Here is a 22,998-nt window from a genome sequence, read left to right as displayed (position 1 = left end):
GCCCTGCCCTAGCACCACCCCCGCCCCCATCCACTCCCTCCCACTTCCCACCCCCTGACTGTTCCCCTCAGAACCCCAACCTCCCCCTGCTTCTTGTCCCCTGACTGCCCCTGCTGAGAACCCCCCACCCTAACTGCCCCCCCCAGGACCGTACCTGTCCCCTGACTGCCCCGACCCTTATCCACTCGCATGGGTGGCAGGGTTGTAGAAATTTTGGTGGTGCCTAGAACCCACCCCCCCACCTGCCTAAGGCTCTGGGAGGGGGGTTAGGTGGGGGGAGGAGGTCTGGGGTGCAGGTCCTGGGCTGGGGAATAGGGTGCAGGAGGGGTGCAGGGTGCAGGTTCTGGGATAGAGTTTGGGTGCTGGGTGCAGGCTCCGGGCTGGGGCAGGGGGTGGGTGTGCAGGAGGGGGTGAGGGGTGCAGGCTCTGGGATGGAGTTTGGGGGTGGGAGGCGGTGCAAAGGGAGGGGGTGCAGGCTTTGGGAGGGTGTTTGAGGGCAGGAGGGGGTGTGTGGGAAGGGGGGGTTGGGAGGGAGTTTGGGGATAGGAGGGGATGCAGGGGTGAGGGCTGTGGGTCTGAGGGGTTCATGATGCAGGAGGGGGCTCAGGGATGGAGCAGAGGATTAGGGTGTGGGGGGATGAGGGTTGGGGCTGAGGGGTTTGGGGCGTTGGAGAGGCTCAGGGCTAGGGTGGAAGGGCAGGGTAAGGGCAGCCTGTCTTCCCATTAGTGGGGATGGGGGATGCTAGGACCCGGGGGCAGCAGACAGCAGTTGCTGCTGGCTCTGGCAGTACAAGCAAGCAAGGGAGGGAGCACATGGGGGGGGACGCGTGGAGTGGGGGTGGCAGGTGGAGGCCGGGGACCCATCCAACACTCCTCCGCTCCCTGACTGCCCCCCCCCGGACTCCCCTTACCATTCTGGCTCCACGTGTTTGCAAAACACGCTGCCCAGTGGGTCAGTTTGTGTGTTACACAGGGCTGCAGACAGAGGGAGGGGGGAGCAGGGGAGGGCTCTGGCTGCTGGAGGCCAATGGGAGCGGTTCAATCGGCCCAGCCGCCCAATCAGCAGCCGCACTCTGCATGGAAGGGAGGGAGGGAGGCGAGGGAGAAAAAAACCCTGGACATTTTAACCTTGTTGCCAATTCCTCCCAGACGGCTATTTAGAGACGCAAAAGCCGGACATGTCCGGGGAAATATGGACGGATGGTAACCCTAGACTGGACTTTCTGGTTGAAAATTGGGCACCTGGCCACCTACCCCTATCTCATTTAAAGGCTTAGTAATTTCTGTATCGTAATATCTTATATATTGGACCTCCCTTTTAACTTTTTCCTGAGACCTATATTTATGCTGGCCTCTTATCACTTTTAAAACAAAAATCCACTTTCCTTCTCTGTTTATAACACATAAGTATAGAGAAATACTGTATGTTCATGTTCTCTCTCGCCTTCCCTCACTCTCATTTCAGTAATTATTCATAAGTTTCCTTAGATCAAAAGCTTCAGTGATATCAGTCTTATATTTTGTCTAATACTTAATATCATTTTTTATTTGTCCTATTATAAATGGGACTGGTTGTTTTTTCCTGTGCTAATTGACATAGCATGCTTGCCTATAACACAATCTGTATTTCATTTCATGACAGTTTGAGCTTCCAAAATAAAATTGTCACTGCAGTTTGTGTGCTTTTTGTTCGTACTCTGATTCACTGAAAACTCCTCTCTTCATTGCATTGCCCTAGGTTACTCATCTCAGCTCTCAGAAATGTCATTTTCTTCCCTTTTTTGTATTAAACTGTCTTTCCCACATCTCTTTAATTGTCCCTTACGTAGTTTTATCATATTTCAAGTTTCCCAAATAGAGGGGGAGCTGGAGTGGGAGGGGGCATTATAGCCACCGTTCTCAAGCCACCCAGCTCTGAAGGCAGCGTTGCCGCCAGCAGCAGCACTGAAGTAAGGGTAGCAGTACCATCCCATGCCACCCTTACTTCTGTGCTGCTGCTGGCAGCAGCACTGTCTTCAGCACTGGGTGCCCAGCCAGAAGCTCAGAAGTAAGGGTGGCAATACCAAATCACGGACATTTGTTCATATTTCAAAAATCTGCCCAGACGGAGATGGGAGGACCAACAAACAGGTCCTGGACGTATGGTAACCGTACCATTACCCTTTCCATTCTTCAATTGTTCTATTTCTGCTTTTCTCTCCTTTCTCACCCCATTACCTCTCATCTTTTCTTCCTTTGTTGCTTTTACTTTTTTACAATTCTACTGTCTTCTCTTCCCGGCCCATTGCTTTTTTCTGCTTTTCTGTGTCATCTCCAACTTCCTTACTTTCTATTAGATTTGTTCTACTCTCTTTTCCACATTTCTGTTTTGCTTTCTTTGACAGCATGGCAGTGTTTGTAAAGTTAATATTTTATGGAACACCAGATAATTGTTTTGGGGAATTAATTTGGGTGGCAAAGGCAAGTATCTCACCAAAAACATACTAGTTTAGAGTCTCTGGAAGCAAGTAGATTGTGTGGGTATTTTGGTTATGGCTCATCTGTAATGATCAGTTCAAATTCATTTTATTCAGGAAATCATGCAAGAGATGCCATGTCTGTAGTTTTGAGCCTCAGATATTGAGCCTCTTTTTCATTCAGGTAGCATCTCCTTTATCATTAGCTTCATGTCATCCTGTAATGTAAAGAAACGTTTGTCTTATTTTGCATGTGGATTAAATATTTTGTAAGAAATGGTAATAATATATTACTTCTCTGAGTGTTGATAAAGAGGAGGTCAGTGTTCTGCCATACCACAGGCAGCTAGGCCAGCAGTAACTGAATCTTTATACTGGGTATGTACTGTTTCTTATCCTCCCTGGAACATAGACATGAATTCAGTCTGACTTTTACTTTATTGGTCGGCTCATGAAATCTCATCATTGACAGACTTACTACTGGCACTATGCAATGGATATCATTATGGAATGAGGGGACAGTGGCTTTCTGAAAATATTTTCTCTGTATAGTTTTTGTCATTCTGGTTGTGAATCTACAAAGAACTCCATTTTATTTGTGCTTGGGCCCTGTGGGCAGAAATGAGCACCAGACATCTGTGATAAAACTCCTGAAGAGTCAGGAGTTTTTAGATGTTAAGAACAATGCTACCTATTAAAATGTCCTAGAGCTCTGATTCATTGACATTATTGTAAACCTTGTAACTGGTGTACTTATGCGGGCAGGAAAAAGTCAGAAAAGATGCTTTTGAATAGACTCAATTATTCTCTCAGAAACTGTGCCATAAGGAAGAATGTGTATGGTGATGTCTGTCAGAAACATTTCAAAGTAATCGGAGTTGCTCTGTGGCAACGCTCCTTCAGCAAAAATACCGTACTTCTTCTTTTAACTTTTGAGTTCTGCATTTTCACCACTTTTCTTTTCCCTTACACTTTTTAAATCATTGTCAAATGTAAGTGTGTTGATGTTTGAATGTCCTCATTTTGTTTTCCAGCTTTTGTTCTTCCCATCTTCTTCTAAAAGGAGGAGGAAGTCCTTTGTTTAGGCTACATGTTTTAAGACTGAAGAGTGTTTATAGAATACTCATCTGTTTCCTCTATGCATGATACATTCAGTGACATCACTACATACTTCTATATAGTTTGGACAATCCAAAACTACATTGCAAATGAAGGGGAGTGCAAACAGAACATGTTTTGATAATTAACCATAGAACATAGGTTATGTCTTGTAATTCCCATAAAGTTTATTATAATCCTGATCTTAGACAATGAACCTTGCCAAACTTCTCTCTCGTGTTTAGTGGCTGGAGATATTTTGCTTACGGTTTCTGCAAGTATCAGCTTTAGAAGAGATAGTCAAAAGTGTTCCTTCCACGTAGCTGAATCACTGATGTTGCTGTTTAATAAATCTTAGAATACTGGGAAGATTCAAGAGGACGGATAAAATACTAATATTGTGCCAGTATTTAAACAGGATAAATGGGATTGATTAGGTAATGATAGGCCAGATAGCCTGGCATTGACCATGGGCAAGATCATCAAATGATTGGTTCAGGATGCAGACAGTAAAGAGTTAAAGAATGATCGCATAAGTAATGCCAGCCAACATGGTTTAATGGACAACTGGTCTTGTCAAACAAACTTGGTATTGTTTTTTTGAGATTATAATCTTAGTTGATAAAGGTGTCTCTGACATAATATACGTAGACTTGTGTAAGGTATTTGATTCAGGACTGCATGACATTCTGATTAAAATTTGCACTATAAAAAACCAATGCTGCTCATGTTAAAGAGATTTTAAAACTGGCAAACTGATATACCTCAAAACCTAATTGTTAATGGTGATGTTTCTAATGCATTTTCACCAGGGTCCACTGGCTGTTCAATACTTTTATTTGGAATAAAATACAAAATAACTGTTGGTAAAGTTTGCAGATGATACAAAGATAGGCTGCAGGGTAAATAATGATGCCAGGTCAGTTATGCAGCACAATTTGGATTGCTTGGTAATGAAAGGAATGTAGGTCACACAGGATGGGGGATTGTATTCTGGAAAGCAGTGACTCTGAAAAGATCTTAGGAGTCATGGTGGCTAATCAACTGATCATGAATTCCCAGTGTGACCCTGGGCTAAAGAGGTCAACATGATCCTAGGATGTATACATGGGGGGATATCAAGTAGAAGGTGGTATTACCTCTATGTCACTGTTACTGTGGAATTACGGTTGCCTAATGCTGCTTTGTTTCTTTTGAGATGTGGAGTGTAGCTGAACTCAAACCTTTGATAGCCCAGGGACTATGGAGATAAGGAAAGACAAACATAACCTCTAAAAACCAGAAAATACAGAGTTACCATAATGTATCCCACACCACATGAAGGAGATTCCTGAGTGCATCTTGCCACACTCAGCTGCCAGCTCTGCCCTTCTCCTGGTAATTCCAAGTCCCCAATAGGGCTGAAGGGGATGTGAAGGGGAGGGCATGTGGTAGCTGAGGAGCAGGAATAAGAAGTGTATCTCCCAGCTGGAGACAGCAAAGGGAAGGTAAATCTAGTCTCTACCCTACGTCTGGACCTAGTGTAAAAAGAAGGGGCTCTGCATTTCCCTCTGCAGCATATAAGGCTTGCGGAGATGTGAAGTGGTTTATTCATCTCCAGAGGATGGTTTCAACAGCCAGAAACAACAGCACTAAGAGATGTGAACTGTCCCATACATCTCAGTGGGGGTTCTCCCCCACCTCATCACTTTGGGCGGGATCCACAAAGGTATTTAGACACCAATGGGAGGTAGGCACCTAAATGCCTTTGTGAATCTCACCCTTTGTGTCTTTAGAATCCACTGAGCATGTCCATTCTCAGGTTCTGACACTGACTCTATCTGTCATGACTAGTGCTGCACGGAATGAGTTCAGTGAGCCTCTCTCAGAACAGAACCAATATATCTTGGCCAGGACTCTTGTGCTATCCTCTCTGGTGTTACAGCATGGCAGCAAGTCCCTCCCGTATCAGCCCAGGCCACATATCCTGGGCACAGTGCCGCCTGCCAAACTGTCCCAAGGTGGGACGTGGACAGATGGGTGGATGACATTGGGGGTACAATTGTGGAATGCTGAACTTCCTCAAAATTGCCCATACAACTCAAACTTTCAAAAGGAGAACTGAGCTCTGAGAACTGTTTACAAAGAGTGGTGATGAAGCCTTTGCAGAGCAATAACTATAGAAATACAGGTTATCTATATTTGTTCTTGGTACTGTTGGATTAGCAGAGCTAAGTGGCAATCCAGTGATACAAGTTTTATGAGGATAGTCATATTTTTCCCTCTCTTCATGAAAAATAAGATATAGGAGTCTGAAAATTTTAAGTTTCTCTTGAGGAAGGGGCATATCTGGGGAACCCCTGGACCCAAAGACCGTAACTTAATATCACAAAGTCCTTCCCCAGCTCCTGAGGTGGCAAATGACATTTTCAAGGCATATTGACTGTTCTGGAGTTGATTGTAGAACAATTCTGTTTCACAGGAACTTAAGGTTTTGAAGTTTTGTTTTCATTCTGTATTGGAACAGGGAATGTAGACTGGTAGCTATGGCACCGCCCTGGGGTGTGGAAGACCTAGGTTCAAATCCCTGCTCTTAGTGATTTAGAGTTTTTTCATTTAAGATCAGTGAATCGGACAGAACAGGGCTTTGAACCTGGATAAATACAGAATTGTATCAGTGTTCTAAAACCCAGACAGAGAGAAAGAACTGGTCAGAACATGTTCAGTGAAATGAAAAGATATGTGTAACTCAACCAAGAAGTTATTGGCTTGATGTTATGCAAGAGGCCAGACTAGGTAATCATAATAGTCCTTCTGGCCTTAAATTTATGAATGAATCTATGAGTCGGTGTGTCATGAAGGATTCTGGAGAAGAGAGTTGGTATCTGAGGTAATATGGGCTTTTACAGATAGTAACTAGTACCTTCAATTTCGTGAATGTGAAGCAGCAGCTAGTATAGGTTAAGGAAGCACACATGTAATATGCTGTCTAGTTCACCTGCCTCTTCAAAAGTGTGTATAACTCCAGGAGGACTTCTACTTCCTGGAAGGTAACACTTAACAATGGCACTTCATACATTGAGAGAGTTGGGCAGAAAGCTTACTAGCTGCTTTTCCATATTATATTTTCAGGTACCTGAATTTTGACAATCAACATTCTCCTTTGAAATATGAATTGAAATACAGTACTGTGATTTCTCTAAATATCCCACTTCTGCAAAAGAAAATTTCGAGGATAGGATTAGACAAGTGACTTTTTTGACACTTTGAGTAAATTAGTCAGACTTTCACGTCCAGACTGTAAACTGTAACCTTCTGTGACCTGACCTAATGAAAGAGTTAAACAAAGTGTTACACACTGTTTTGCTGTCTTTAGGCATTTTTCTGTATTCATGGACTCGGTTATTTTAATGTAAATAGGCACCTCAACAGCTGTGTCCCCGTAAGCATGTTTTATTTAGCAGCTGGGTTATACACGTCACTTGGCAGCCATGGATTTTCAATTTTTCCCTGTGCCAAGGGGGCAGCTGGAATAATTTGAGCGCTCATTAATTTGGGAGAAATATGAGCTGAGTAAGTCAGACAACGTGAGTCTTCTATATGGTGTTGTACAAGGATAAGGATAGATCAGGATAGAAGCAATTTGCCCTGTCCCAAAGGGGCCTTAAGTTTTTAATAAGCTGGTTATGAAAATTCTATTTCTTTGCAGTTTGAAGAGTCTAATTAGAGCCTATAATTTCTCTCATATAACCAGAGTGGGTGAAAGTTAACATTAGGCCTCCAGAGTCTTTTCACATTCATTTACAGACAGAAATCAGGTAACAGTTTGTAGCTAATTAGAACAGTGTATTAAATATTTAGTCTGTCTTAATTTAACTGTGAGAACACATGGATGCTGTAGGGCTACAGAAAATGATAAAGGAGACTTGCATTTAATTTTTAATCAAAGATAAACTTAAAGGCAGTATAATAATTTTAGTTCTGACTGGTGTAGCCTGACAGTCTAAGCAGCAGTTGCCTCTAGTTGGCTGAAATATCAAGATAAAGAAAGATGATGCCTATTTCATTTCATCACTGTAATGCTTTCAGGGTTCAAACAATTCGTGGTGTATATATACTGCATGTAAAGAACTGAATGAACATCAACATAATAGTTTTTATTTCTGTATATTGTAAAGCATTAATGATATTTAAAATCACATGTATTCTTCCATCCACCACTGCAATAATTTCCTAGAGATTTTATTAAACAGAAGTGAGGCTTCTTGGTTGAGAAGATTTTGATTACCCACAGTTAGGCATGCCTAACAGTAAGTAGACGTTTCTAGCAGGCTTTGTCAAATAGTGGCTCCATTCCAATTAGCGATGTCCATTCCAATCAGTGAAGAATCTGTGTTTGCAAACTTATACTTTGGCTGAATCTCAGTGCTTGACCTTGGCAGTCTATTCTGCCAAGTGTGCTAAAGACAAGGCTACTGCTGGCCAAGCCAGTAAGAGATGTGCTAGGTTTCCAGCTGGAAATTACTCTTGCATCCATCAGACACCAACGTTAGTAGCTCAATAAGTGTGAATTATTCTCTAGCAAATACCAATTAACATGATATTATATTCTCTCTTTGTTGTAACTGTTAATGGATTTTTTGTTCATAATACAGTACAAACATTTTTTTAAAATTGTATTAAAATGCGTAAGGACATTTTAGAGTTTCTTGAAGATATAATTTTCCTTTTCCCACAAAAAGGATTTCAATCTTATTCTGGTTTTACAATTCTCTTAATATTTTACCCTTGATGACCACACCCGTCTTGCCATGCTTGTCATGTCACCACAGAGCCTTTTTGTGGTTGTTTTTTTCTTTTGTAGGGCCTGCTCCTGCCTCCAGCTAAGTCACTGGCACAACTTATGGGGTATGTCTACACTGCACCTGGGAGCAAGCCCCCCACGCCTTATAGACAGGCTTGCACTAGTGGGGCTCAAACTAGTGCACTAAAAATAGCAGTGTGGATGTTGCAGCATCAGCGGAAGCTTGGGCTAACCACCCGAGCTCAGACCCAGGGGATCAGGTGCGTGTCAGCTTGGATGACTAGCCTGAACCTTCACCGGTGCTGCAATGTTCACACTGCTATTTTTAATGCACCAGCTTGAGCTCAGCTAGCATGAGTCTGACTACACTGTTTGGGAGGCTTGGTCCCAGCTTCAGTGTAGACATACTGGTGTAGATTTCAATGGCTCATAAATCATTAGACATAGATGTTCACTTACTTAAATTTCAGCACATGTAGAATGTGTTGTAGATGCAGAGCCTTCATTCCCCAGTCACATTTTCACCAGCTTGTGTGGCGTACATTTATGGTTCTTTAGCAATACTTTTGACTTGGAGAGGAGGTGACTATGGTTTAAAACTAGCTTTCTGGTTTCACTCCAATGATATTGCCCCTTCCCCACATGCCTCCTGCCCCCCGGTGAGGTCTATACACTATGTAATAATAACTTCCATTAATTATATAAATGATATCTTTTAAACTTACATTGTTACATTATAAATGTGCTACACAAATAGAGAAGCAGAGAGACTCGGGGATAACTCAGTTGACAAGTGTGGAAGCACAGGAGGACCTTACAAGTAGTGTCCTTTGCAGTTGTCCTTTTACAGTTCAGTGACCCCTCAACCGCTCCACTACTGATAAGAGAAGCGAACGTTTTGAGGGCTACTGAATGTTATGAAGTTTTAGATAAAATGCTGGGGTGGTATTTTTCAAAGCTCTGAGGGGATCTGGAGGCCTGATTCACAAATATTTCAAATGGGGATCCCTTCGCTTTTTCAAAACCTCAACCTTTATCTACATATATGCCAACGACATTCCATTTTATGCTGGAGTCTCATTGATTATCTGCTTAGCCAACATTTCCCCCCACTTTCAGTGAGCGGCTACAGTTTTATCCTATAAACTCAATATTGCACCTCTTGTCCTGCCTTCATCCCACCTGTCCCCATCTGAGCTGAAATGGGCCCAGCAGAACAGACTAGCAGTAGTAAAGTACTTCAGAATGGAAAAGAAATAAATGGCAATAAAGACAAGGGCTAAACTAAACAAAGAGGAGCAAATGGGATGGAAGATTAGTGGAGAACGATAGTCAAATAGAAAAAAGCAGCATTAACCTCAAGATGGCTCAAACCCTTACAGTCTCTGGGCTTAGTCAGTCCTCAGACTCCTGAGCCATGACACTGTGCCTTTAATCTCAAATTTCCTCTGCAGCATTATTTGGATGCTAGAAACTCCCTTGCAGATTGCTAGAAAATCAGTGATAAAATGTCCAAATATCACCTTATTTTGTTACATTGGTTTCCCAGTTGCCAATTTTTACGAAATGGTTTATGACTGCAATAATCTCCTCAAAATCAGCTATTATGGGAGATAATAACTGGTTGTCAGAGCATTAACCACCCTTGACTTCACTTTGGGCTATTACATAACAAAAGAATGAACTGGTGGTAAGGCTGCCAGGTGTATTAAATTATATGATGAATTATATAGAGATTCTGTGATGGGGATTAGTGTCTAAAAAAAGACTAAGCAGAGATTGCCAAACTCATTATCTGACAGGACTGTATACTGGACAAAATCCCATGGGGTGAAAGGCCAGTGTTTTATCCATTATGTCATCCCCTTAATCTGTGTCTGGACCACGCACAGTGAAATGTACTGTGAATGTGTTACCATTGTTCTGTATTACATCCTGTAACTATGGAATATCAGGGGTAAGTGGGGAAGTTGATAGCATTGGGTTAGTCAGAATTCATCCTGATCTGTTCTCATGAACTAATGCAAAACCATTAGTTATTATACAAGAAAATTAAGTTGGGTTGTAGCAGGGTTTGTAAGAGTCTGCCGCTCTTACAGCAGCTTCAGATAGATTGACGGTTTTTATGTCATTGTTTCTGCTCTAATCCTTTATTCCCCCCCCCCCAAGTGATTTGTAATATAATTCAGACATACTAATTTGCTTAGGCTGATACTTTGCACATAAGGAACAAAATCTAAAGTAAGCTTATGCTTACATTTCAGGAAATCTGTTGACTCTTTTCAAGTGATAGGAATGACAATAATTAGAGCTGGTTGAATTATTCATGGTTAATACTATTAGTTGGAAATGTAGCTCCTTTTCTTGTTTGCAGATCATTTGTGAACTAGTCCTGTTTTGTTAGGTAGAAGGTTTCACCAAATAGTGTGTTACGAAAAAAATTCACTCTGTGGATTGTTCATAAACTTTCACTTCAGCTCCCTGCTGTTTGCTATACATTATTTGTACTGTTGACTGGTCAGATAAGTCACATTGTATTGTTTCCACTCCCTAGTTAGGTGAATGAAAATTGTTTAAACTGAGAATAATGAATGACAAAAACAGAGCAAATAATTAATTACTCTGTCCTGGTACAAATCTTCTGAAGAACAATCATTTCCAAACGAGGCTCCCGTGGCTCAAGGGGAGGAGATCTACCATTTTGGTAGATCTCCCCATTTTTACTAAATAAATCAAGCATACTTCTTAATTGTCTATTCACAGTTAATGATAACAGATAACAGATTTAGGATCTAATATCTCACTTCCCTTTGGGATTGGAAACAGGAGCTTTATATCACTGAAGAGAAGAGTTTCCTAGCTTTCTAGTGGGGGATACACCACTTGTTTCTGGCTCCAGTAAATTGTAAGATATTGGACTTTAAAATTGTGACATTGTCTACAGAAAACCTATTTTACATATTTGTGGCAGTTTTAAAAACGTATAATTTTCTTTTCCATCTGTACACTATAAAGTTGGATTCATTGTACTACGGCTGATTTTATAAGTAGAAGGATATCAAAACTAGAATCAATAAAAATATAAAAACTCTGGAAAATATTTCCAAGATAGTTCTTCTGTAAAAATATATGGTGTATATATTGCGTGATAGTGCGTGATAGTGTGGTATAAAGGTTTTATTGGCACTTGATCTATAGATCTATCTAAAATATTTATAGCACATTTAATCCACTGGTCTCAAAGTAATTTATAAAGGTGGGAGAAACATTATAGCTTTGGCTGGAAGTAAAGGCTTTGTGAAGGTTCCAAATTGGTTTCTGTTATAATCTCTGGTTTTCAGATAATCATAAGTTTGTGAAAAGTGGTCTCTTTGGGATGAAGCTTTCCAGGCTTGGTCTCAGACCAAAGGTTTCATATTTGGAAAATTTGTTGGAAATTTCATTCAGCCAGTTTTTTCAGTTTGGCAATACTAAACCTAACAGTTGAACTGTTAAGATAAGAAATAGTCAGGAAATTATAGTTTCAATGGTAATGTCATGTTATGCCATGTTTTTAGCCATGTTTTTCATTTGGTATGTTCTGTGCTATAGGTTTAGTGATACAAATGAAAATTGACATAAAACTACACAGTGCACAAAAAAGACAGGAATAGAAAATACTGCATGTTGCTGTAGAAATCTTTTGTTCTCTTTTCTTGAACTGTTCAACCTGAATGTGGTGGTGATAAAGTTTTCTTTAATCATTGCACATAGTTAAACAACAATTAGGTCTCTGTATGCCTTCAAAGTGGTCACTATAATAGGGAAGGGTCCCCTCCCTGCACCCCCATGAGCGACAAGGATTCAGGGTGCACAGTGGGAGAAAGCAAGTCACTCCCAGTATTAGCATGCCAGGGATGTCTTTCTCCCTGCCAAGCCAGACAAAGCCCCCAAACCACTGAGACAACTAGGGGCATTTATTGGTTTGGGTTATTTTTTGTTATCTAATATATCTTTCCATACTGTAAAATGGTATCATGGCAGTGTGGGGTGCTTTGGCAGTGGGAAATTATTTATCATAAATATTGCTTGCTGTGTAGTTTTTCAAAAATGTTGACAACTCTGAACTCAGTTATATGATTTTTTTTGTTAACTTTTGCCCATTTCTGTGAAGTGCATAGTTCACTGGAGTTTTCTGAGCACTGCCCTCAATTATCTTCCTCGTGGAACATCACATCAGGGTGTATGGTCTCTAGTACACAAGGGTTTGAGTCCAGCATCAGTTTTCCCTCTCCTTGCACATGTTTTCTGGGGAAGTGCTATACAAAGGCCTGCTGGGGAGAAAAGGGGGAGTGGGAAAACAGAGCTGTGGGAAAACAGAGCTCAATACCTGGGCCCTGAAACTGGATGATCCCCAGGTTGAGGCAGTGTTTTCCTACTGTTATTGCTTACAGTATCTTATTTTCTGATTCATCAAAAATATTGACTGCTGTTGGCTTGTGACTGTTGAGCCATCCCATCAGTTTAGGGTCCTTAGGATGTCAAGAAAATAATTCTGCTGTAAAAATATTTTGGATACAGGATGTAATTGCAGGAATCAGAAAATATGAGGCAATGTGTAAACACAAACCTTTAAAAGAAGAGCAGCTGAAAGCAGAGGGCAGAAAAAATGATAAAGCAGCAGGAGGCCAGAGTGTAGAAGCCATTTCCTCATGCCTAAACGTAGAAGAGTTAATGACGAAGATAAAAGCTGCTTTATAACTAACTCTTCTAATATTTCCACTTTAAATAGGAACTAGAAGGAATGGAACATGAATAAACATATCTAGTAAATTGATTGATAAATCAGCAGAGACAGAAATTGTTTCTAAGAAGGAAACAACTTTATAGCATAAAAATATTAGCAAAACTGTAGCATAAGAAGGGGTTAACCCTGACAAGCATAACTAGTAAGAATTGAAGTGCAGTGGTGGGTGAACCGCAGCCACTGGGAGCTGCAGGGGGCCGTGCCTGCGGATGGTCAACATCAGCAAAATGTCTCGCGGCCTGCAATCAGATTATCCTGATGGGCCGCATGCAGCCTGCGGGTCGCAAGTTGCCCACCACTGAAGTAGAGCGTGGTACAGTTTTTCAAGTCTACAGCTATCCTTTAATAAACTTAGTTTTACTTTTATTTCAGTTGATTTCATATAGTTTGTCTCTTGGCTATTTGGCTATTTTGTCAGGCTTTCTAGGGAAGGGGAAATATATCCCTCAAGGAAAAGTCAAGCTATATTGTGAATAGAAAATGTTACTGATTTTCAGGGTGCACATGGCAATTTTGTTGTTGGCATATTCTATTCCTTTCCTTTCCCCCTAATGCTTTGTCATTATTCCTTTTCCCTTCCAAATCCTCCCATATGCTCTGTCTCTCATGTTCAAAAAGGGTGAACAGACACTAATTTTTGACTTGCAAGGTATTTGTGAATGGATCTCTTCAGGTTGTGCTGGCAGGGACTGGCAGTGGACCAGCTCCTTTAGGCAGATGATTAATACTTAGCTCTGACTTTTAATCGGAGATGAATACACACAGTAATTTTTTGTATACAGAATTCTGTGAATGTAATGAGTGTTTTATAAAACACAATGACCAAGTATGCTTTAAGCATTGGAGGGGAAGGAGTATCAATGGAAAAAATTGGTATTGCTTCTCAATGTCTGTCTTTACCTTTAAGATTGGCACACATGTTATGCCATGCAGGTTAAAATCTACTGGGTAGTACCAGTGGTTTGATTTGCTTAGATTCACAATCCAAAATGTCAGTTCACAAATATAAGTACTTCCAAAGAGGCTTGAAGAAAAAGCAGCCCCCATCCATGACTCGATTTCATGAAATTCAGACATTTATAGAAATTCCTTTATGAAACTTAGATTTCAGCAATACAAGTTAATTCTAGATGACCTCTAGTCCCAAATTCTCCGGGTGTAGTTGAAAAGGAGCCTGCTAGTAACTGTAATATTTTTTGTCCCTCTAATATTCTCTTAGCTGTTGATCCAATGAATATTGAAGCATCTTGATCAATTCAACATAGAGGCAACTGTCATTTCTTGGCAAGTCAGAGAGGAAACTCTATTCTGCTGGAGATGTCCATGAAATAGCTTGCAGCTGCAAGAAAAGGTCTTCACTTCACTGTCAGCTGCAAGCAGAAGTTCCCTTTCCCCTCTGGCAGCTTTAAGTATCTGAAAATATTATTTTACCAGCTGTTCAGCATCAAGAAGAGCTTCAGGGTTGCAGAATGATGAGCCTTGCAGAGTTACTTGTGGGACGAGCCTTTCATCAGCTCCCCTGACTAACAGTTGCAATTACCCTAGATCATCTCATCTTGTTTAGGATACAGAGGAGCAAGTCCCCATTCTTCATCCATGGCTCTCTCACCAGTATTCTGAGTGAAGTATTAAAGGTGAATACAGTTGAGTGGTTGCAGGTTGCACACCACATGCCCAATGGGTCCTTTCCATCTTTCGATTTCTGTAATATTCACCAGCATTGGATAAACCCATTAACTGGATATTTCACCGATAGTGATTACACATTAGTGAAAGACACTGGTGAGCCACATGCGGACAATAGGTTGTGCAATCAAAGTTGTGATCTATTATAAGGCAAACTGCAAGAAGTGCATGTAGCAATCAAAAGGAAAGGAGACAGAAGAATGGGGGGCAAAGGAAAGAGGTTTTAAAAATAATAACAGATAGAGTGAATTAAATATCTGTATTCTCTACTGGCCATCTAATTAACTATTCCTTAGTCACCTGGGTGCAAGATTTATATTCAGTTTTGTGTGGACTACTTAATTTGGTAATTTAACACACAAGCACCAGTTTTTTTGTCCAGGCACACTGATCAGGGTTACCAACACAAACATGTCATGGCAATAGTCTACATGTTTTGTGTTTTATCTCACAAGCCCACTACCCCTTGGGGGGCAGGGATAGCTCAGTGGTTTGAGCATTGGCCTGCTAAACCCAGGCTTGTAAGTTCAATCCTTAAAGGGGGCACTTAGGGATCAGGGGCAAAATCAGTACTTGGTCCTGATAGTGAAGGCAGGGGGCTGGAGTCAATGACCTTTCAGGGTCCCTTCCAGTTCTATGAGATAGGAATATCTCCATATATTATTATTATTATTACCAGAGGCTACTGTTCTGGAACACAATTATCAATCTCAATCATAATAAAAAAGCAAAATATCAAAAGAGAATCTGGCCTATATAAAATGAATTGTTGGAATTAGTAATTCCAATTCTTAGTAGGCATTTGATCACATCACAGTTTGGATTCATCAGAACTCATGTTAGCAATCTCATCAGATAGGATGGTAGCTGAATGGCGAGTGTTTGCCCCCTTCATCTACGTAAGAACTGACACATAATAGCGGGGCAGTGTTAGGAAGTTTCTACAGTTGCTGTAGAAAGATAAAGGACATTAGTCTCCAGAGCTGCTATCAGGCATCCAGCATCTAAAAACACTTTAAAAAGAAAGTTAGCCACAAGGTCTATTATAGATCCTACCCATCAGGGTCTGTAACATTAATTTAGAGCTTTCTCTCCCAACATCTGTTACCACTGTAGCACTGCATAACAGAAATCGTAGTTTAGGGCATGCCTATAGGAGTTGCAGACAGTGCAGAAATAGCAAATGTAGTCCCGAAAGCGAAATATTTGGCTTTTTGAACAATATTTGCTTTGCAGCCAGTGATTCTGACATGGCTAAAATGTTCAAAGTTGCAAACAGCAGTTATAACAATTGACAACTAATATTTCTGCCTGCGAATATTTCCTCTCCCCACAGAGGACAATCTATGTGAGGCCTAAGTCTGAAAATTAAAAATGTTTAATTTTTGGCTTCTCTCCCAAACATCTGAGTCCCATATCCATTTAGTACCAGACAATGTAATAATACTACATATGTGGAGCAGATTATGTAAAACAGACACCTTATTCAATCAGTCACTTTTCAGAGTAGATCTACTGTTCAGTTATTCCACAAAAGACCCTAGAGAAGATATGGTGGTCACCATTACAAGTCTATATTTTCCAGCATTTACTTTACAGTGGTATCTGAGATATCAAAATTCACTCCTGTACTTAACATCTAATCCATATAGGGTAAATTTTCAAAAGTGCCTAAATCCCATTTTCAGAACAGATTTAGGCAATAGAAATGTGTGTCTCACTGAAAGTCAGTGGGACTTAGGCTTCTATGGGCCTCAGGGCTTCGCCAAATGTAAAAGTTATACTGCTTTAACTATACTTATATAGTTAACACAATACAAACCCCCTTGAGCGTGCCATCATATAGGTATAAAGTTGCTTTATATGGGTAGAGCTACTCCTGTATGGGAATGAGAATATGCTATGTCAGTTTAAGGCACCTTTATACTGGTTAACTGTGTCCACAGTAGGGGCTGTATTGTCCATGTAGAAGTATTAACTATTATTAGAATATCATCCATAGCCCAACCAGAGTGTTTACACCAGTATAAGAACAGTGTGAAGACCAGGCCTTAAGTCCTTTTTGAAAATGGGACTTAGGCTCTTAAGTCACTTAGGCATTTTGGAAAGTTTTAGCCCTAATCTATTTATACCTCACTCATGACCATAGTATCTGAAAGCAGAAAACAACTGTGGCAAGGCACTGGCTTTTGTAAAGCTGTTATTGCATTGAATAGTTAGTCATCAGTGATAACTTCCCACTGCAAGTTCATAGTAAATAAAATTTAAACCATTGGGTTCAGTGAACTGATCAGACAAACTTTTAGAAGTGGCAGATAGGAATCATTTATCCTTCTAGCTGAATTCTAAAGCTTGTCCTCAAAATCAAGGAGGAATATAGATATCCGTATATAAATGTAATTCGGCACCTTTAAAACCAATGTAAAATAGTTTCGCTTGTAGTACAGTTCATCTTTTTTTCTCATCATACTCTTATTTTTTCGTAACTATGCTGAGCAGTAACCCATTGATACTGAATATGGAGCAGTACAGTAACAGATATTTTAAAATGATAGGTTATCTTATTTTTGATTTTTATAAAAGGTAGGTAGAAATTATATTTTCTTTTGCTTTTATATTTCCTGGCTAAGGTTTGATATACTGTTATAATCCGTAGCCCTAAGGGAGAAATAATCTAGCCATTAAATTAAGAAAATTAGGCATTGTTTAAGTGAGCTCTGATCAGTCATTTTCAAGGGTGTAACTCTGTGGTCTTGTTTGTTTGTTTGTTTGTTTCAAGGTAGACGTCAAACAATTAGCACTGCCTATGCTGATGCTTAAAATATTTTCTAGAAACATTGCTTACATCACATAAAATGTGTGTATAAAACACTCTCGGAAAAATCATTAACATCCTTGCAGCACCAGCATAATGGCAGTCCATTTCTCATGATGATCTATGATACCCATTTGTTGAAATTTTATTACTTGTAGCTTTAATGCAGTTTGGTTGCTGTTCTAGCATCTTACCATATTTGCCTGTTTGTCCTTTAGATAAGATTGGACTTCTTTTATTAGGAACACAATAGTAGTTTGATTATTTGTAGATTAAAGGAGACCATTAAACATAAATCTCTCAGATGGATTCAGTCTCCACATAGACTATAAGGCAGCACTGTTTTCAGGAAGATAAACAGAGACAATGATTTATGTTGCATTTTTGGGGTATACTTCTGATTGTATTGTTTCTCTTGTGATTAGAGATTAAAGGTTTTGTTTACTAATATTTTAGCTAGCCATCAACAAAGCATGGAAATAAAAAATTACACTTAATGGTATTTTCTTTACAGATTAAGAACATATTTAATTAATTCAATGCACTAAAATCAGTATATATATATATATATTTAAAATATATATATTTTTAACAAAATTACAAAAAAGTAAATGATTACATTTTCTGTGTTTGATTTTTAGAACAACTGGGAACATATTTGGGACAATTTTTGCAATTGGGCGTAGGCCGTAGGTCACTTCCATTCAGTTAAATGGGAGCTACCTAAATGAACCTTAAAGCAAAATTTGGACCTTAAAAAGTAGTTAAACTGACAAAAAAGACTGGATTTAAAGAAAAGAGAAAGAACTTCCAAAAACTTCAGTAATCTGAAGTGAAAATCACACTGTATGTGAACTTTTACCTACAATGGTGGTATTCTACAAATCATTTTTGACTCACTGCAAATGAGCAGGAATAGCTAATTGAAAAATGGAAGGAATATTATTGTTGAGTATTTGTTTAAATTGTAAATATATTAAATTAGAGGATTTTGAAAGTTCTTTACATCTGGATATTCCTTTGATATCAATTTGTTTCCCAGATTATTTAAGATCATCCACGTTGCGAGTTCGCGACCAGAATTAACTAATGAATATGACAGGCTTGAAGCAAAGGAAGCCTTTGTTTTTTCTTGCTTTTTTTAAGCCACGATTCTAACATGGTATCTGTGGGAAAGTTTGTTGGACAGTGATACTTAAATGAAGTTGTCTTGCCTTCTACTGATGAAAGCAGGATTTGGTTTTGTATTGAATTGAAACTCTTAATTATATAATATGCAGCTCATAATTTTCTCTATTTTCACAAATAATATGGGGACTATATTTGTTACTACAAAACATGTTATATTCCTGTGTTTAATTAAAATATCTTACTTGCTGAGAGTTTGCAAGACATAGAAACAATTAAGGCCATTAGAAAATGAGACAAGTTTTGAATCTGTCATCAAACTAAGCTACTCTTTGGCTTTTCGTCAATCCTTGTTGAACAGTTTTTCTGCTGGTCTAGAGAGGGCCAAAGAGTGTCTCTTTCTAGTGTCAGGTATTTGTTTGGTCATGCTTTGAGCAATGTTCTTGTAATGAATAACTTTTGAGATATGTTATTTTGCTAATGTTCAAGGCTTCTACTCTTGAATCTTTTAATTTAAGGGCATGTGTGCATGTATATGTCTGCCTGTCTATCCATCCACCCACCTACCCAGTAGAATATAATATTATAGAACAGCATCACTACTACAGACTCCCATTGACTGATCTACTCAGAGGGCAGAATATCAGTGCTAGGTGTTTGAAGAAGCACCTGATTTTTAGAAACGAACTATTTCTTAAATATGTCTCCCATGATTCTCATTTAAATGGGATTAGCATATTCTATATCTGCACTGAAAAATTGGCATTTATTTGGATTCTAAAACCATGACTAAAATCTATGCACACTTTGGGTTCAAGAATAATTCTTTTTGCCAGTCTTGAAAGAATTTTATTACATTTCCTCATGGTTAAAATCACTGAAAACACTGAACTACAGGAAACATATAACCTGTGTATTAAATTGGTTTTGAAACAGCAAAATATTCCAAAGAAGCACTTACCATATTTTTAAACTATAAAGGTCTGTTTCATCCTCTCACTATTTTTAGTATTGAAGGTCCTTTGAGCCTAGCAGGACTTACTAACTTTTCGCAAAAAACAAATAGACTTATTCATTTCTTATCTTCCCACATAAATCTGTCACTTTGTCCTCTATTCAGACATGTACTTCCCTCTCCTCTCTCACTGCATAAACTGTCTGATGCATCTAACCTCTTGGAATTCATGGCCTTATTGACTCAAATTTAACTTCCTCTCAAAATACGGTCCACAACAAAAAGCCCCAGGAAAAAGATCTGCTAAGTGTTGTCTTTACCTGTTACTTTTCAACCTTAAACATTTTTTAAAGTTGAGATGTGATGTTCTAAAGTACCGCATTCTATAGAAGAAAAGAAAAAACATAAAAATGTACCCAAGTCTATGAAAGTACCTTCAGAGATTCAAGTATCAAATATGAAATCTGATTATCTTACTTTACTTCGAAGCTTTTTTCGTCTCAAAGATACATCTTGGGAAAATACTTTTATTTTCAAAGTATATGTGTTCGTCTGGCTTTGCTGGGTTACATCAGGCTACTGCAGTAGGATCACAGAAGTTAGAGATAAAAGAGAGATCTATTAATTAAATCAAGTCCACTGGCCTGAAAGAGCAGAATATAGTTCTTCAATAGAAGTCACATCACGTATGAAACCAACACTGCATTCGATCTTAGTCAAAAAGTGAAGAAGCAGTAATAGTGCCAAAAAAAAAGAGCAATATTACTTCCTAATGGCATGCCGTGTACGTTAATGTTGCGTATCAGACAAACCTGACAAGTGTGAGGCTTTGATAAGAAAAGAAAGCAGCATTCTCTAAACAGCTAAGAGGAGACTGGAAGTCATTGTGAGACGATGCACGATTTTTTTTACTTTTGGAAGACTGGGTTCAAAATACAAGAGTTTTTGATCTCACCTTAATTTCCTTTTGTTCACATCACAAAATAATCATGCAATTTGATACTGGTGGTTTCTGTTTAAGGAAAGAATGGAATAGCAGGGGATACTGCCGGTCAAAATGGAAATACTATAGCAAAAATTGTTGGAGATCATGCCCAGCTCCTGTCAGTGATATTATTTCCATGATTTCCAAAATTCAATCTGAAATGTTTGGGAGCATAATAAACAGCAGCTGAAGTGGAACTAAAAAGGAAAAAGCTTATCAGCAAAAGAAGTATTCATAAATTTAAATATTTGTGATAGCTAATTAACTGGTGTGTGATAAGATGGTTTTACTGATGTCTATGGGAAAACTCCTGTTGACTACAAAGGTGTAGGACCAGGGCTTCAATGTCCATTGTATATTCACCTCTGTGGGAATGCCCATAATTTAGCTCTGCTAAAGAGGTGGTTGAGCTATTTGATTTGCACTTATTCTATAGTATATATCCACTAGAAGGGATGGTCTTTTTGAGACAAAGATTTTGAATATCTCCTCCATGCTACTATATTAACAGTTTTACTGACTGAGATCCACTTAGTTTATTCTTTTTTTTTTTTTTTAAAAAAGAACCATTTGCAATCAGAAAATGCTGATGTGTACTTGTCAAAAAGTGTGTTTAAAGAAACAACAACAACCCCTCATCCCTTGCAATATGTTTAACTTGATAATGATGACTTGAAATCTGTGGTGGTGTTTTCAGGTGATGGAAACCAGCATTTAGTATTGTTTTATGTTTCCAATTAAAAGGTCTGTTAAATACTAATAAAAGGTATTATATGACATTGTGTTCTTACTCTACATTTATAATCTCTTAAAAATCGGTTTAAGCCTGATTTTGATGGCTTGATAAGAGTTATGGCAAGCTGTTTGCAAGTGAGAGACAAACTGAAGAAGCTCCTGTAGAGTCTCTGTCAAGAAAAAGAGGCAGGTGTTCTAATGTTCTCTTTCCTGTTTGGCTTTTGTTATGGTCCTAAGGGAAAAATACTCTAGTCATTAAGTTAAGGAAGGAAGGCATTGTTTGTGAGCTCTGATCAATCGTTTTCAGGGCTGTAACTCTATGGTCTGGAAGTGGGCACATTTTCTGCTTCCCTGAAGATATTCTGTAAGTCTAGTGTGGAGCCAGGCCTGTCTTGCTGGCATCCCAGAGACAGAAGATGAGGATGAATGGGTTACTGAAGAAACCAGGAGATTGATATAAGCATCCTGTTGGGGGAGGAAGTAGCAGTCCCTGTCTCTGGAAGGCACAAAGAAAATGATAGTGTGTGGGAGAGAGAACTGATTCCTTTTAAGGGATGGATTTGTGGAGATTATGGGTCCCTGGCCAGCCTTTGTCAGTTTGGGGGTTTCATCAAAAATCCAAACAGATGATTTCAAGAAGTTTCACCTGTTTTGGTGTTTTAATACAAAAGTTTCGTCCCTCACTAATAATAATATACCTAACTTACTGGGGCATTGTCAGACATCATTAACATATGAAATACACTTGTATTATATTTGTAATTTAAAAGCCATTAGAGAAGTACAAAGAATTACAAAATAAAATGCATCAGATGATAGAAGGTGAGAGTGAGTAAAATTGAGGGGAAAATATTGTTTCCAAAGGGGAAGTCTTTGGATTCCTGAGATCTGAGTTCAGTTCCCAGCTTTGCCACAGTTTTCCTACATGACTGTATTGAAATCATGTAACCCCTCTGTCAGTTTCCCTTCTGTAAAATAATGCTTCATGCTTTACTGGAGTATTGTGAGGAAAAATTCATTAATGTTTGTGAGGCACTCAGCTAGTAAGATAATGGAAATCATTTAAGTATCTGTATTAAATAAATTGTAACTTAGAGAGAAGAATTTGAGTGAAGGTGTTTGACGAGAGGGAATCATTTCACTGGGTTAGTTTTATTTTATTTTACATTTAAATGGCAGCTGTTTGAAGCTGCACAAAAATTGAAACGTTAGTAGTGTCAGTGAGATGGATAAGTGGGCAGAGTTCAGGAGGGCGGTCAAAGTAATTTGTCACATGGTTCTGCAATTTACCACCTGGATATCATCAGTGTCGCGTGTATATCTACCGCTGTGTACATATTGTTTTTGAAAGACAGAGAGAATTTGCCAGCAGGTTGTTTCAAGTTCCCACATCTATAGCAATGATGTATTTAATTATTAAAATACAACCCCAGGACCAGAACAGCCTTCTAAATTCACAACTGCACAACAGACATCTCAAACATATGACTTCATATTATGTACCAATAGTTTTAACTTGTTTTCTTTTATCTTTACTTATGGCTTTGGTTAAGTGCCAGATATTAAAAACA

At 39.1% G+C, this 22,998-nt stretch overlaps 1 protein-coding gene across 1 annotated transcript in view; it reads left to right on the top strand.

The window, feature by feature from the left end:
• CACNA2D3 (calcium voltage-gated channel auxiliary subunit alpha2delta 3) overlaps window positions 1-22,998 on the top strand; it is a 734,667-nt gene that overhangs the window by 476,398 nt on the left and 235,271 nt on the right. The window lies entirely within an intron of this gene.

This window comes from Terrapene carolina, unplaced genomic scaffold (genome assembly GCF_002925995.2).
Source record: "Terrapene carolina triunguis isolate 2854851 unplaced genomic scaffold, T_m_triunguis-2.0 Scaffold89, whole genome shotgun sequence".
Lineage (NCBI taxonomy): Eukaryota > Metazoa > Chordata > Testudines > Emydidae > Terrapene > Terrapene triunguis.
The sequence above is the reverse complement of the archived record's forward strand: the minus strand, read 5'-3'. Positions and strand labels throughout refer to the sequence as shown.